The sequence below is a fragment of the Arvicanthis niloticus genome, chromosome 15 (genome assembly GCF_011762505.2).
Source record: "Arvicanthis niloticus isolate mArvNil1 chromosome 15, mArvNil1.pat.X, whole genome shotgun sequence".
Taxonomy (NCBI): domain Eukaryota; kingdom Metazoa; phylum Chordata; class Mammalia; order Rodentia; family Muridae; genus Arvicanthis; species Arvicanthis niloticus.
In genome coordinates this window covers 13,702,244-13,708,016 of record NC_047672.1, presented here as the reverse complement: position 1 = coordinate 13,708,016, position 5,773 = coordinate 13,702,244, and positions in this window count along the sequence as shown.

Below are 5,773 nucleotides of genomic sequence, written 5' to 3'. Positions count from 1 at the left end.
GGCGGCGGTGACCGCGCACTAGGTAACACATCCTGAGGGTGGGGCGCCTGCGTGGCCTGTCGGAGCGTCGGCCGGTGAGCGGCGGGGAGCCCCTTCAGAGGATCCCAGGCCACCAGAATTGGAACAGGGGCCGGAAGTGAGGCAAGAGGGCTTGGTGGCTAGGGGGAAGGTAGAACCGTCGCTTTTCCGCTTCAACGCCATCCCTGGCCCTGGAGTCTTAGAGCCTTCAAACTCCGGAGCCTCTCAACTGCAGACTCGGCCCCGCCCCCACCTTGGCCCCTCCCACCCTCCTGTCGCTCCACCGCCCCTGGTCCCCTCCCTCCTTCCCAGATCCCGCCTCCTCCCTCCCTCGCCGAAGGTTTCGCCTCTTGCAGGCACCAACTCGGCCCCGGGCCCCGCCCCACCCTGTCTCCCCTTCGCCCCGCCCTAGGCTGACCCCAAGCGCCCCCTGGTGGCGCCACCTTGGCAATCCTTTCGTCCTTGAATTATCTGGTCCTACACAGTTGCCTTAGAGTTGAGCCTGCTCTCTCAAGGCGTGGGGGGAGCAAAAGCTCTGGTCCTGGGAAGGAGAGCGAGATCTTTGTGTAAAAAGCAGACTGTTACAGTCAGTTTGCAATATGATGTGCTCCCTAAGTTCGTCAGAGTTACAGAAAAGCCCAAGGCAGCTAGGTATGTCTCCTCCTAGCTGGTGTCTCACCCAGTTTATCTCACAGCTCAGAAGAGTTGGAGAGGTACTGCTGAGCACTAGATCAGAGAAGCAGACACTCTCCAGCCCTACATTATGGATAAAGCTCTTGTCATAAACCAACAAGATGAAGAGTTTGGGCACGGGGCAAGTCCTGACATATAGGATGGAGTTTCTTGGTATCAGGGGAAAAGCTATCATCTTGCTTCAAATCAGTATACCAGCCGTGTTTGGCTTTTCTCAGTGCTTATGCTTCTGCAAATTTGAATTATTAAAAACTGCTTGGTTTATCAAGTCTTTTGAATTTATTCTTTCCAACACTATTAAGTTAAAGTAGTGGGAGTACCCTGGCAGGTTGGGGCCAAGGTGCGCCACTAAGAGTTCATGCTGCAGAACAGATCGAATGTCCAAGGGGTTTATTGGGGGAGGAAGAGCAAAATGCCTTCCCGGAGTGGAGACATGAGAGAGACAAGAGACCATGAGACAGAACAAGGCAGACACACATGTGGGTGGCCAGGATCTTTTAAAGAATGTGCATATTGCATAGTGGAAATGTGCTGCCACTGAGTTGCTGAGTGGAACACTGGCAGAGTACCCAATTCACAGCATTCCTCCCACTTGTTCATTATTAAAGGTGAAAAAACAGGATGGGGTGATGGTGAGGCTGAAATTGAGGGCGCTGTTCTCTTTAAACTGTTTACTGCTGTTTGGGGTCGATGAAATCTTTGGGGACCCAAGAAAGCTGGAATGCTGGCCAAGTCCTTGGAGCACTAGCTATGTTACTTGCTGTCCAGGCTCTGTGGGACCATTTGGAGCTGGAAAGTAGAGGCCTAGTCAGAGCAGTCTGCGAGAGGCTGGAGCACCTGGGGCTAGCTGCTTTGAAGCTATCCAGTATGCAGATTTTGAGGGAACACTTGGACCTGGCAGGATGCTGAAACACACATATTATTAGGGGCAGAAGATATTCCTTAAGTGTGCATTTGAAACTTTTAGGCCCATGGTTCTAGTAGTTGAAGGAGGGAAGTCCAAGGACCAAGAAAAGGGAGCCAGCACTCACCCTCAGGAATAAACAGGTTAGGCAGGTGGGGGAAAGGGCCATTGATTGACAGAAGTACCTTTCTAGAGTGCATCTGACTCATCAGAGTTGGAGGTGAGTCGATTCTCTGAGGCTTACAAGAACTTAAGTTCATAACAAGAGGATCAGTTTTAGAGGCATTACCATTACCATTGCTTGTAACCTGCACTGAAATCCATCCACATCATAGAAAAGGCAGTAGACTGACACCTTTTGAGTCATAGAAGCTTCAGAAATGGGTTTGGGTAAAAAGCACGAACACTGGGAGTGTCTGAGGGATTTATTGAAGCCATGCTGGCTCACACTGCCCTTTACCAGGCTTATACCAACCAAGTGCAAACTTGATGTTCATCCAAACTGGCCCAATTCAAAGCTATATGATATTCCCTGCCTCCTAACAGGCAGGGCCCTAAGATGCTCACCCCAGGAAGGAAGCACAGAAAAATGGCTGGCTTCTCAGAGTGGAGTATATAGGGGATATTTTAGAAAACAGAAACTGGTCTGGCTTGTTCCCAGGCAGCCACTATGTTCCCTCTGCTCCTCAGCTCTGACCCGGGCTCTGGCTAGCTAGCTGCACAGGCCCTGGCACCCATGAGATGGCAGCATGGGGGATGGCACTGCCAGTCCACCACGCTGCATCCACAAAGCTCAGCTGAACCCCAGATGATATCTGCAATCCTTTAAGTACCCGGTAGAAATGAGACTCTTAAAGCTTAATGATTATAGAAAGGATTTATATATTTAGAAATGCTCAATCAACAAGATGCCCACACAATTAGAGTTGTTACCTAATATCTAACACCTTTTGATAGAAGTTGCTACCCAGGACAGCTTTTGACTCATTTGTGGTTCTACATGGCTGATAGCCTACTTCTCTTCCCCTTCCTCTTTTTCTCTCCCAGCTCTACCTCCTCTTTTACTGCCTAATCACTGAGCTCCACTGCTAATAATAATGTAGCAAAATAAGTATCCTGCTACATATCACCCTTTCTGTTAGCATAAAAGAGAAAAAAAACCACTTTCCCTCAAAATATAGAGTACAACTCTTACCAATTTTAATAAGGTACAAGATAGACCTAATACCCAGTCCAATATATTGTCAATAAAAAGACTATTGTCATCTATCTTAACTTAAAAGACTATAGTTCTGTACCTGGATTGTGTCTTGGCTTTAGAATGAGTGCCATATGAAAACAATCCTCTCAAATCTGTTCTCTCAAAGTAAATAGCCTGGGTTGGCTATGAGATTAAGTATTCAACCCCATCAGAAATCCAGAATGACTGAAATAACTGAAAATATGGGAAGCACAAAGAATAGCTTCTAAAATTTAGCCAATTTATAGAGACCACTGAACACCTGGACAGTCCCTATACTTCAAAACGTTGGAGCATCTGGTCTTCAGCCTTCTGGCCTAGGATCATCTGACAGACCTAGTGATGCAGAATTATTAAGGGCTGATTACTCTGTCTTGGCAGATATAATCAGTCGACTATTCCACAAGTGTGTCCTTTTCTGGACAGTATTTTGTCTGTAGATGAAAAGAGGCAATTCTTGTCTAGTGGCTGTCTCACCACTACTGGAGTAACTTCAAAGATGCTCAATTTATTCTTAGAATCCAAGAAGAGAAAGCTGTCAGGAGCAGACAGGTCTCTAGTCAAATGATCTTTAATAGAGAAATGTCTGTACCGTCAATTCTGTGGACTTCTGACATTTTTGAATACCAACTATCTATGCAAAGCAACCAGGACTATTGTCCATTAATTCTTCTCAGCTATTTCTAATTAAAATCTATAAAAACTCCCCAACAATAAACTCAGAGCCATGAATTTGTTATAGGCTCTTAATTCACATTGCTTGACCACCTAAAAGCAGTTAAAAAAAAAAAAAAAACAGTTAAAGGAGGACTGGGTCTAAGCCTTGTACCCACAAACTTTGAATTAATAGAAGAAAGTATACCAAATGAAACCCTTGAATTTGCATCAAAATAAATTTTGTAACAAAATAAGAAATTATGACTTTAACTTAGTAACAATTATACAGATTTCTACCAATAGATTATGGCTATGTAATCAATTCTAACTATTCCTCCCTGTTCCAATAAAACCATTACTTTTTCCCTAGAAAGACAGCCTAATATTAACCACCTCAGTCCCCAAACCCAGGGAATTGGGGCGCCGACTCTTCACTAACTTCTTCAAGCTGAATGTGGGCGTTGAGACATTAGAAGAGGGACAGGGGGAAGGGTAAATTGATAAGCCTCTGACATCTGTGTCTTCACTGGATCCAGCTGGAAGTCCAGGACATCAGGAGTTCAAACACATCTGCTCAGCTTGGTTGATGAGATTCACCAAGGCTGTATATTCTGCAATATACAATTCTCAAAACAAAATTTAATATCAAGATAATTTTTGTTTGATTCTCTGGAATCTAGTCTTCTGGAGGCCTGCCTCTGTCATGTCTAATCCATATAATTCTGGAATGTATAACTACCTTAAAGACCTCTTCTGAAAGCACACAGGCAAAACTTTTTTTTTCCAAATCAGCATTTCATTGAGCCAATAACCAGAAAAACCTTTATATTGACCTCTTTCCCAGGGAAAAAAGGTAACCACAAAACTGAAAGTCACACCCATTTTGAAATTAAATCAATCTAACACAAATGAAGTAACTAAAGTTCTGTATGTGCCTATTCTTAGGCCTTTTCTAGTTTGCCAGGAAATAAACCTAGAATTCCTGTGGGGCCCATGTTATACAGAACCCGAGTATTCTGTGAGGCAATATAACTTTAAACCATCTTAATACACCTGATTTACACTATCCTTCTGTTTCTCTTTCTGCATAGAACATCTTTTTATTTATACCATCTATCTGTTTGGCTTTCTGTCTAGAGCAGCCTTCTAGTTATTTATCTGTACAGACAAATTTTTTTACCTGATCAAATCGGACAATGAACGTCACTGTACTCTGTACCTGAAGTCAGTGACAATTTCCCTATCTTAGTTCTGAACCCGGCTAACTTCCCCATGTGCTTTAGACAAATCTCTTTAGAAATTCTTTCCTAAAAGCAGATAATCCCTGTATTGTAAATTCACTGTTAAATCATCAACTGCTCCAAAAGGAGGCTTATTCAGTTGGCTCTCTTGACTCAGAACAGCCTGCAGTTTCTCTCAGCAGGGGACCTGCCTGCAAGCAGTTTCTTTGTTCAAAGTTCCCATGCTGGAGTCACGTGACTTGTATCAGTGCTACTCACTTTTTAAAAAATAAAAATAAAAAAAAATACAACTTTAGCACTTGGGAGGCAGAGGCAGGCGGATTTCTGAGTTTGAGGCCAGCCTGGTCTACAGAGTGAGTTCCAGGACAGCCAGGGATATACAGAGAAACCCTGTCTCGAAAAACCAAAAACAAACAAACAAACAAACAAAACAACAACAACAACAACTTTAACTCTCAGGTGAATAGTTTTAAGTTTCTAGTGAATATTTTCCCCCAAGTTGCTGTGACACTTGTTGAGGCTAATATTTAAAACGGAGGCACCCGATCTGGTTTGTTCTTAAGCAGCTGCCATGTTCCCGACTAAACAAGGCCCTGAGGCCAAGAGCGGTGGCTTGCTCCCACTGCTGCTCAGCTCACACTGGCCAGAAGCACCAGCTCTGGCACCCATGAGGCACCATCGTGGTGGCTAGATCAGCCAATCCACCATGCTATTTCCACAAAAGTTGGCTGAACCCCAGGCAATCCCCGCCATCCATGTGGTAACCAGTAGAAATGAGACTCTAAAGCTTAATTATTATCCAAAGGCTTTATGTATTAGAAATGCTCAATTAACAACTTGCCCACACAATTAGAGCTGTTTTTTCAATATCTAACCTTAAGATATAAATCGTTACCCAGGACTGTTCTGGACCCATGTATGGTTCTCCATGGCTGCTATATCTCTCCTCCTAGGTCCTTCTCTTACTTCTCCTACATTAGCTCCTCCTCAATCACCATGCTTATTGCAAATAATGTAGCA